General features: G+C 41.9%; 1 pseudogene; it reads right to left on the bottom strand.

Moving 5' to 3' along the window:
- Positions 1-1321: 1321 nt before the first annotated feature.
- LOC114025849 lies at positions 1322-10961 on the bottom strand (annotated as a pseudogene).
- Between the last annotated feature and the right edge of the window lie 560 nt (positions 10962-11521).

Here is an 11521-nt window from a genome sequence, read left to right as displayed (position 1 = left end):
CTACATCGCTACTGATCGGTGGATATTTTGGGGTTCTGCTTAGTAATGAACTCATTTCCACACCTGGGCATTGAGCCAGTGCTGTTGAGTAAATGCCCAAACAGAGGGTTATGTACTAGTCATGTACTGGTCATGGTATCTGAGTTATGGTTGTTACTGATCACATTATCTGAGTTATGACTCAATATCTAAGTTATGGCTTTTACCCGTCATCATGCCCAGGTTTCCACCCTTTCCAGTGTTTAAGTTAAGACTTCCTGTCTATTCTTACTGCCAATATCTCCATATAAACTCTGAAAACAATCTTTCAGGGCCACAGTTCAGAAAAAAATCCCAGATGGGATGTAACAACCTGACTAATTACTTTCAAGTTGAGTAATAGGCAAATCAGATGCATTCCAGCAGAAAGTGCAGTGATTGCCAATTACAGGAAAAGTGTCCTCTAGTCCTAGAGAGAAAAGTCATGACTTCTTGAACTTTCTTTTCCAGGGCATAAAGGTCATCCTGTTCTTAGAAAGACAAAGTCCAAAGGAAGATTTGGAAGTCAGTGGTGCTCCACTGGTCACTTCTCAAGAGAGGTCACAAGAAGAAACTTTCTGTACCAAATAACAAAAACCTCTCATTATTATCTCTCCTGGAGGAGTGATGTTTTTAACTGGATTACTTATTTTAGTATTTGCTACCACTGGCTAAATTCCTGAATACTTCATGTTCGGATCAGCTTACCTTTCCATTGGCCTCTCTGCTATAGCTATTGGAATTATACTGATGATTCTCATAGATCAAATGAAATTGTTGACACCTTCAAGAGTTGCTGGGCAAAATACAACCCAAGCCCCTATCATGATGTGGAATAGGGCCTAAACCTCTACCACAGAGTAGAATACAACTGAAGCCTGTACCATGATTTAAACTTTTTTATATTTTAAAATTTATGACAATCTCAATATACAAAAACTTCACTATAGCTAAGTTGGCAGGAAAATTCAACTTTGTGCAGAATCTGAATCAAACCAAAGCTCTTTGCCCTGTTCCCAGGAACAGGGTCTAGTTGTTCACTTAGAAAACCAAGACTTGAGAGAACATAAAACATGAAGAGGATTCCTGATGATGTTTAAGCAACAGATGGGGACAACACTACAGAAGATGCTGCCCTGAGGTGGGGAAAAAAAAACACAGTTGATGACAGATTGGGAGCCCCAATAGATATTATACATACTTTTATGCCCTCCAGCCCCTGCAAACCCAAGTGTCCATATGCATTCACAGCTATGGCTGGGCTGCAGCTCAGTTTAGGATTTGCCTTGGCCTGGTGTGGAGTTTAAAACCTGAGGGAAAAGCCTGGGCCAGTCCCAGATGCTCCCTCATTGGTGGTTGTGAGATCTAAGCAGATATCTTTGAGATCATCTTTCCCCAGTTGGCTGTAACCAAGTCTGGATAATGGGATGGGAGGCTGGAGAGGGAAGTGGTGCTGGTGCTGCTCTTAACCTTCTGCTGATCACTCTTGGCTGGCCACATGGGAAACACAGAAGAGACAAAGGGAAGAGGAGTTTCTCAGGAGTACTCATATTTCAGGCCATCTTCTGCATTGCTCCTCCAGCCAGGAAGTACATCAAGAACTTGTTTTTCAGTTTGAAGCCCTGGTCTGAGAGGAGGGCTTCAAATCTTTTCTGCGAGTTATCATGGGAATGTTCTGTAAAACTCACTTTCGTCATTGCTGGAATGTCATTGTGACCAGGCTAAATCTTCTCACTAGGAGTTCCCAGGTCCTTAAAAACTTTGTTGACCTGGTCAATCTTTTGTTTCGCTGGAAACAGGGGCTTCTAAGTTAACAGCAAGTATATAGCCCACTAACCACATGTCTATTGCAGTGGAATGTTCCTTGGCTCCTAGTAACAGCTCTGGGGTCTGGTACCACAAGGTCACCACCATCAGCATGTATGCTTTGAATGGGAAGCTATATTCTCTGGTCAACCCCAAATCACCAACTTTTAAAATGCCCACTGAGGAGCAGGTCGGAGGTTTTCAGGTCCTGGTGAAGAATCCAGTTGTCATGAAGATGCTTCACCCTTCATAGAACTTGGACCATCAGGATCTTACTTCCCCTGGCAGGAAGGACTGCTTCATTGCCTCCATTAGGCTCCTGAGGTCATGCGCCATATAATTCATCATTAAGTAGATCTTGTCCATGTTGTTGCCCACCACTATCTCCCAGACAGTTACAATTTTTGGGTGCTGAGCTTTCAGGATGGTATTGATTTCCCAGAGGGAGATAAGCAGGAAGCCTTCTTTCTCTTTTTCCATTTTCAACCATTCAACACAATTTCATCAGTCTTTATATCCTTTGGTTTGTATACCACAGCATATGTGCCTTCTTCATTCCTGTTCAGACTCTCAGATTGTTCCACACTCTGACAACCCTGGAGGGCAGGCAGGTATTTGGTGAGCTCCTGCTACAACTCAATGGCAGATAAGGCTGGAGAATTGGGATGTAATCTCCTTCCACCATGGTGTTGGATTGCAGTGTCCCCTCTCCCACTTCTTCTCTCTCTCTCCCAAATCTAAGTCAAACCTTGACTCTGTAACAATTAAGATATGGCTTCCCTTCTCTTGCTCTTCTCTTCACTCATTTCTTCTTCACTCACTTCCTCAGCAGACTGATGAGATACTTCCTCAGATTTACCATCTGTATCCTCCTTTTCTTCTTGCTCTTCTGGTTCCCGACTCTGCTGCTGAGGACTCAGATGAACTCGTCTTCCTCTTGCTGTTCCTGATATCTTGTAAGTCAGAAAGGAGATCTCTCTCTTCCAGTTTCTCATCTTTGATTGGCTTCCTGTCATGTCCTTGCTCAAATCCCTGGCTTCTGGCATAATGGGCTTTAATGTCTGTGATTTAGTTTTACTTTGTCTCCACGGTCTCCTCACACTGTTCTGTTCACTTTCCTGTGATGAGCTTTTTTCCTTATTTGACATTTGCTGGGGTCATTTGATGGCCAAGAAGTCATCTTCTTGAAGTCTATCTTCCATAGAATCTTCCCTCCTCTAAGGTGAATTCCTGATTGTTATCTCCATATGTTGATCTCTCAGCTTCCCTTCTTTATAAGGCAATCCCACTTGGTATCCTAACCATCAGAATGTTTAATGTGTTTTACCTCTGCCTCCTTTTCATTACCTATTTGAGTTGACACATATTGCACCTGCCACCACCAACACCACAGCTGCTGCCCACCCAGAGACTGAGGAGAAACAGCATTGAGTGCGTAAGGCTGTCACTTGCAGTTTGATGTGATCCAGTGATGTCAGATTTAAGCTTTTCATAAAGTTTTTTTTAAAACTTTATCTCCCATGAAGTGTTGAACATTAAAATTGTCCATTTTTTTTTTTGTGAGGGCATTTGAGGTTAAGTGACTTGCCCAGAGTCACACAGCTAGTGAGTGTTATGTGTCTGAGGCCGCATTTGAACTCAGGTCCTCCTGACTCCGGGGCCGGTGCTCTATCCACTGCGCCACCTAGCTGACCCAAAAGTGTCCATTTTTAATAAACATTTCAGTCTTTAGCAGCTGCAGTGTTTGCCTTCTACCTAAACACGCTTTCTCTAAATTCTACGTTTTTAGAATTTTTACGGCTTGAATGTCTAAGCTCTAAGATTTCTGCTTGTCTTCCATTGTAGTCAGGCCCTGGGTTATTTCTGCAATTGTTATACAATAGTAGAATAGAGGTGAACTCAGATTGTGAAGGTGTGGGGTATTTTGTACATAGGACTGGAAAGAACCTCAGCCTCCCAAAGCAACCCAGAACTATGTCTTTTGAACTTTTTGAACATCACAACATCAAGATAGCAACACTTTGGTGGGCTGATCACTGGAGATCAGCAATGGCTTCAAGGTGGGGACAGATTTTATTGTTAACTTTTAGACAATACACATAGGTCCACCTCAGCAAAAGAGGCTGGTCCATTGCATCTCAGTTCCTCCCCAAAGTAGCAAGAACATGACAATTTGCAGGTAAGAGTACATGACAAAAAGCAGATGATACAAAAAGCTACAAACTTGGAGTCTCCTCCACCAGAGTATCCTCCAACACTATTTGATAAGCAGAACTGGAAACAATAGGTAACTGAGTCAACATACCATATTTCACCACATAATCATAGCAGACTTTATGCCAATTGGGGGTGGGGGAAGGGGGGATGTGACCATTATGTGAAGCTTTAACAATTGTGCTGGTATTACTTAAAAATCACTTATTAATAAACTGTCTTCAGTGCAAGATTAGGATGCATGGAATACTCGTGAATATAGGTTAAAATTGAATACTGACAATGCTCATGCACTGAGAATTCTAGGCTCACAGTTCACAATGTGCAAGAGATAAATGTGTATCCATATGCTACTGGTGAATACACTGCTGCTCTGTTTACTTTTTAAGCAGTGTGATGAACAGAATTATACCAAGCAACAATTACAAGATGAAAGATTATAAACCAATTTTTGGACTGAAAAAACAGGGTGCGCTGATTACAAGGTGGCAATGATTATGCGGTGCTTATGACTATGTGGTGAAATATGGTAACCTTCAACACAGGGATGGTTTAGCATAAGGAAAACTATAAACATAATTGATTATATCAATACTAAAAATAACAAAAATCATAACACTATATCAATAGAAGCAGAAAGAGCTTTTGATAAAGTACAACACTCATTTCTATCAAAAACACTTGAAAGTGTAACTATAAATGTATTTTTTCTTAAATTGATAACAAAAAAAGCATTTACCTAAAACCCACAGCAAGCATTATTTGTGATGGGGATAAGCTAAAAGCCTTCTAAGTAAGATCAGGTGTGAAACAAGGATGCCTGCCTATGTTATTCAATATTGTATCGGAAATCCTAGCAATAGCACTAAGAAAAGATAAAGAAATAGAAGGAATCAGAATAGGAAATGAGGTAATAAAACTACCTCTTTTTGCAGACAATACAATGTTATATTTGGAAAATCCCAAAGACTCAACTAAAAAGTTATTTGAAACAATAATTTTAGCAAAGTAGCAGGATATAAAGTAAACCCACTTAAATCATCAGCATATATATATGCATATATATATATATATCACAAACAAAACCCTACAAGAAGAGATAGTAAGAGACACCCCATTTAAAATAGCTTTAGACGGCATAAAATACTTGCTAAAACAAACCCAGGAAATATATGAACAAAATTACAAAAAAAACTGTTTTATACAAATAAAATCAGATATAAATAATTGGAGAAAAATTAATTGTTCATTGGTAGACAGGACTAAGATAACAAAAATGACAATTTACCTAAACAAATTTATATATTCAATGTTATCCCAATTAAATTAGCAAAAAATTATTTTGCTGAGTTAGAAAAAATAATAACAAAATTGATTTGGAAGTACTAAAGTTCAAGAATATCAAAGGAACTAATGAAAAAATGTAAAGGAAGGAGGTTTATCAGTAGCAGATCTTAAACTATATTATAAGGCAGTAATTATCAAACTATCTGGTACTGGCTAAGAAATAGAAAGGTAGATAGTTGAACAGAGTAGATATATAATTTACAGCAGCAAATGACTATAGTAACCTTGTGGTTAACAATGGTAAAGACTTAAGTTTTGGGGATAAGAATTCATTATTTGGTAAAAATTGTTGGGAAGGGGTAGCTAGGTGGCACAGTGGATAGAGCACTGGCCCTGGAGTCAGGAGGACCTGAGATCAATTCCGGCCTCAGATACATAATACTTCCTAGCTGTGTGACCATGGGCAAATCACTTAACTCTGACTGCCTCACTTAAAAAAAAAATTGTTGGGAAGACTGGAAAGCAGTCTAACAGAAATTGAGCATAGATCAATATCTTACACCATTTGCCAAGATAAGATCAAAATGAATGCGTGACCTAGATTTAGAGACATTACAAGAAAATTTGAAGAATATGGAACATATTCCCTATTAAACTTAAGGATAAGTGAACAATTTATGAATAAACAGGAGATAGCAGAGTGAGGTGTAAAATAGATAGTCTTATTACATTAAATTAAAAAGGGTTTGTACAAATAAAACCAATGTAGCCAAGATCAAAAAGAAAGCAGAAAACTGGAAAAAAATTATATAAGTAGTTTCTTAGATAAAGGTCTAATATCTCAAATATATAAAGAATTTTGTCAAATCTATAAGAATACATACAAGTCATTCCTCAATTGACAAACGGTGAAAGGATGTAGACAGGGAAGCCAGGAGATACAGATTAGGAGGGAGAGCATTCCAGTTTTCTGATAAAGAAATCAACAATTTGTAGTCATGTGAAAAAATGCTCCAAATCATTATTGATTAGAGTTTCCCAGAAGGTAGAAGAGAAATAGGACAATAGCAGGAATGGAAGGATCAAGTGAAGGTTCTCTCAGGAGGGGGGAGACATGGGCATATTCATAAGCAGTAGGGAAGTAAGTAACAGGGAGAGCTTGAAAATAAGTGATAGGGAGGGATCAATCTGTTGGAGGAGACATGATGAAATGTGTTTGCTTGAATAGGTAGAGAAGTTAGCCTTCATAAGGAATAAGGCCACCTCAGCACATGAAACAGGGGTGAAGGAGGAGACAGTGGCAGAAAGGATATGAATAATATGCGGAAGAGGGGCAAAGAGGGAGCTCATGACAAATTGCTTCAATTTTGTCTGTAAAAAAAATGAGGCCATGCTTAGATTCTTAAAATCTGGCCCTCTTGCATTAGCAATACAAATGCTTAGATTTCTCAAGAGTCTGACCAATATGGCAGATTCTTAAAATCTCACCCGCCTGCAATCAATGTTCTAATAAACCTTGTCTTTGAAAAAACAAAACAAAACAACAACAACAAAAAAAAACCTTCTTTGGCTAAAAGAAGGCTTGGGTCTAATTCATTCGGGCAGCACCCTAGTCTCTTGCTGTTGCTATTTTGGGGTCCCAGGAACCCTAAACCTCAATATTTTGATTCCCCGAGGCCGGGAAAACTATCTAACCTTGCTCTTCTCCAGCCAAGACTGGAAGGTATGTAAGCCTTCCCCCTCTCCCTAATGATTTTCTTGCCCTGTAGTTGGGGTAGATTTCCAAGCACCTAGAAAGGCTTGGCTTGGAAGTGCTTTTCAAGCCTGATCTCTCAGGTCTCATTAGGTCACACAGCTATGAAGCTGTCTCAAACTCAGCCTGAGGCTCTCAGGTTCTTGGTGCCTTGATACCCAAGATGTGACCAGGAGGGACACTGGAGGAAGGATTGTCCCTGAGGTTGGAAAAGTGGTGGCATTGCCTCCCAGTACTCTGTCCTCCAGTCTTCTCAAGACTGGGAATGACGAGGGAGCCTGGGGCTTGGCAGTGCTCCCACTTTACCCATCTCTCGCTGAGCCCTGGGCAAAAATTGAGGCCAAAGGTAAGGTTATCCACTTTATCATGGCTACGTTCTCTGTTTTAACCAATTACTCTGGCCCTACTAGCCCCTCAACCCATGGGGTCATGGGCATCTAAGGGAAATCTAAGGGATGTTGCGAGACATACCCCCTCCCTTGCCTACTTGAGGATCTGTTGTTTGAACACTCCTTCCTTATGTTCTCCTCTTGCCCTACCCCCTTGTTGGGAAGGGACCTGATGGTGAAATTGGGGAGCCAATTTTCTCTAGTTAAGCCTCCTATTTCCCTTTTCCCTCTGTTCACCAGACCTCCCTATGTTCCCCCAGAAGTGTGGGAGACAGTTGAGCCAATTGTTTAGGATCAGGGAATTTACAGGTGAGTTACTCATGCCACCCCAGCTGTTGTTCACCTCCAAGACCCTAAAGTGTTGCCCCATCACCAGGTTTGTAGCCCCACCGCAAAGGCTTCTTTGGCTGCTGCTGCAGGAGCTTTTAATTTCTTGGGCACTCAAGGCTATAGTGTCTCTTTAAACAAAGTCCAGTCTGTAAAGTATCTGGGCCACGAGATTCTTAAAATCTAGCCAATAGCTCACTAATGTTCAGATTCCTTAAGAGTCTGGCCAATATGGCAGGTCTTTAATAAACCTTGTCTCTTTGGCTGAAAAAAAAGAGACCAGATTGAGAGGATGGGGGGAAGGGAGTGCTAGGGAAGGTTTGAGGAGCCTTTCTTAAAGAGGAGAAGCCTATACCCCACTTAAGCAACTACATGGGTCTCCTCCTTCATTTGAGGGTTTGGCTACACAGAGTGGGCTTGAATTTGACAAGACATTTTGATATTGTCTTCCCACCTTTTTACTTCCAAGGCATGCAGTATTTACTACTTCTTCCCCTAAACACAGTCACTTCAAGTTCAGCACCAAGGTATGAAGAAGCTTTGCTGGAGGAACAGTCATTTATTTCAACTTGTACTAGTTTTACCACTAGATTAAATCCTATTGCCTAGGATTAAATACAAACTTCTCTGCTTGACATTTAAGCCCTTTACAATCTGGCTCCTACCAGGTTTATTATACATTATTAACTTTCACTTCATGATTCTAGTCAAACTCATCTATTTGCTGTTCTTCTTGCATGACATTATATTTTCCATCTACAGATGTTGGAGAAAGTATTCTTTTATCAGCTGAATTTTTTACAATTATCTCTTCTACATCAAGGGAGTTAGGGGTAAGGCACCTCCCCATCTAGAAAATCTGCGTAAAAATTTTTGGCCCTCCCTTTGTACTAGAGAAGAAGTCTGAATTACAATGGTATTAAAAGATAAATATGGTTATATTATACAATACTATACATCTATTTTATGCATTTCTGAGTTTCTAAAACTTTTCTGCCTTGTCTGCTGGCCTGTTTGCATATTATCTGCAGCTTCCACAAAACTCTATCAAAATTCCCATTTAATGTCTTATGCCAACTTTAAATATATAGAAACCAAAGTGGGGAAATTCACAATGTGGAAAGGATAACTATATACATACATATCTATGTATGCATATAAATATACACATATATATTTTTTACTAATTTAAATTTTTTTGGTTACATTTTGAGTTCCAAGTTGTCTCCCTCCCTCCCTCCCTCTCAACTCCACACTAGAGAAGGCCAACATTTGATATAGATACAATATGGAACCATACTTCCATAATCAGTTCTTTCTCTGCAGGTGGATAACATTTTCCTTCCTAAGTCCTTGATTATGTCAACCTGAATTAAAGAGAAGTCACCTAACATAGGAAAACTTACAATTTTTAGTAGGGGCAAGGTAGTTGCAACTGGGGTTCCACTCAGCAACACATGTGGGAGAGCCCCAAGAGGGGGCGGGACACAGGGTTCTATAAAGTATTCCAGCAAAAGGAAAGGGGCTTCAGGAAGTGAAGGGAAGTGGGATATTCCAAGGTTTCATAAAGGAAGTTGTTTTGCCTAACAAGTGAAAGTCCTGAAAGGCAATGTGGGAATGGGGAGGGGAGAATTTGGGATATTTACAGAATAACCAGAGGCTAGAAGTAATCACGTCTGGTCAGACTCAGGTCGGTACAATATCAGCTTTGCTCACTCAGAATAGCTTAGTCATTCACAGTTATCCTTGGAACAACATTGCCCTTACTAAATATCATTTCTCTTGGTTCTGCTTGTTTCACTCTGTGAAATACAATACGTTCTGCTTTTCTAAAACCAACCTGCTCAGTCATTTCTTACAGCACAGTAGTATTCCAACACAATCATGTGCCACAACTTATTTAGCCATTGCCCAGTTGATAGGCATCCCCCCACTCTCCAGTTCTTTGTCAACACAAAGAGAGCTGCTATAAATATTTTAGAACATATAGGTTCTTTTCCTTTTTCCCTGACAATCTTGAGAAACAGACCTAATAGTGGTATTGCTGGGTCAAAGGGTATACACAGTTTTATAACTCTTTGGGCATGATTTCAAATTGCTCTCCAAAATGGTTAGATCAGTTCTCAATTCCACCAGCAGTGTACTAGTGTCCCAATTTTTCCACATCTCCAACATTTGTTATTTTCCCCTTCTATCACTTTAGTCAATCTGATTGGTGGTGAGATGGCAAGCTCTACTTCCTTGACGCCCCCCCCCCCAATTCCCTTCAAAACTCTGCTCACATGCCAGCCTCCTCCTACAAGCGACCGCTTCCTCAATCTCGTCCTGAGTGGCTAGTGCTTCCATCAAGATTACCTCGACCCTCCTCTTTGCCCCCACCTCCAAACTTCTGATGTACTTTAAGGGGAAACAGTTATCCATATGACTGTTGAAAAAACAGTTCTATGTACCACAGCAGGAATTCTTTTACAGGCAGTTGCCTTTTAAAAAATTATCAAGTTTTCACAGGGAGTCAAAATTTGCCTCTCTGAAACCAAACTCCCACCCATTCTCACTAGTTCCGCCCTCTAAGGAGAACAAGCGAACAACTCTCATTCCTTCTCCATTGGACAGCCCTTCAAAATACTTGAAGACAGCAGTCGATTCTTCTTCCTCCTTCCTCCTCTTCCTAGTCTTTTTTTAATTCCCTCCTTAGATCACGACGGTCACCCGTTCTGTCCCCCCCAGCCCCACCCTCTTCACTCAGGACGCTGATCCGCTTGCCAATGCCTTTTGTCACTGCGTGGCGTGCAGAATCGAATCTTGCGCTCCAGATGTGCTCTGAAGGCAAGCGAGAGAGAGAGATGAGGGGGGACGAGCACTTAGGACCTGGGCTCAAGACTCTTTCCCTCGGCGCAGGTTTGAGCCCAAGAACCTGGACGCTCCCCCAGCCTCTCGGTCTTGGTGTCCCCGCCCCCTGAGTCGAAGCACACCTCCAGGGCGTTGCCATGGGGACGCGGAGGCCTCACCTGAGTCCAGGTAGGCTTGTACCGCCAGCCCCGGGGCAGACGAGTCTCGGCTGAGAGCTTGAGCTTGGAGGGTGCGGAGGCCGTGGCTGCTGCGACTGCCTCCACTGCCGGGGCTGCAAAGACCTTGGAGGCTGTAATCTTGCAGACGACGGGCCCCATGATCAGCCGGGATTACGATATCCTCCCCAGACACAATACCGTACCCAAGCACGGTACCTCTTGGCACCTGGGGCTGGGCCGCTGCACCTTGGCTTTCTGGCTGGCTGTGAGCTTTGATGTGTTGGGGTTGGCGGTACTGCTAACGGGAGTCTTCTCCGACTTCTTCTTTTATGACTTGCTGCTCTATGCGGGTTCCATCATCATCTTCCTCAGCCTCTTCTGGTGGGTCTTCTGGTATACTGGCAATGTAGAGGCGCCGCCCGACCACTCCCTCTTGACCAACAAGAGGTTCCAAATGCGGTCTTCTTACCTCCAATCCCTGCGGAACAGCATTAGCCACCGCTTACCCTTCTCTGTGCGGAAGGTCTCCAAAAGAAGACACAGCAAAAGCCCCCTCCCTTTAACCCTGAAGATGGCCGATACTTCCCAGCCAGAAACCCCCCAAACTGGAAGCCTCCAGCCAGAAAGCCTCCAGTCAGAAAGGCTCCACTCAGAAATCATCCAGCCAGAAAGCCTCCAGCCAGAAGACCTCCAGTCAGAAAGCCTCCAGTCAGAAAGCC

This window comes from Vombatus ursinus, unplaced genomic scaffold, assembly GCF_900497805.2.
Source record: "Vombatus ursinus unplaced genomic scaffold, bare-nosed wombat genome assembly UNPS02014832.1, whole genome shotgun sequence".
In the NCBI taxonomy this organism is placed as follows: Eukaryota; Metazoa; Chordata; class Mammalia; order Diprotodontia; family Vombatidae; genus Vombatus; species Vombatus ursinus.
Note: the sequence above shows the minus strand (reverse complement) of the source record. Positions and strands in the feature narration are given on the sequence as shown.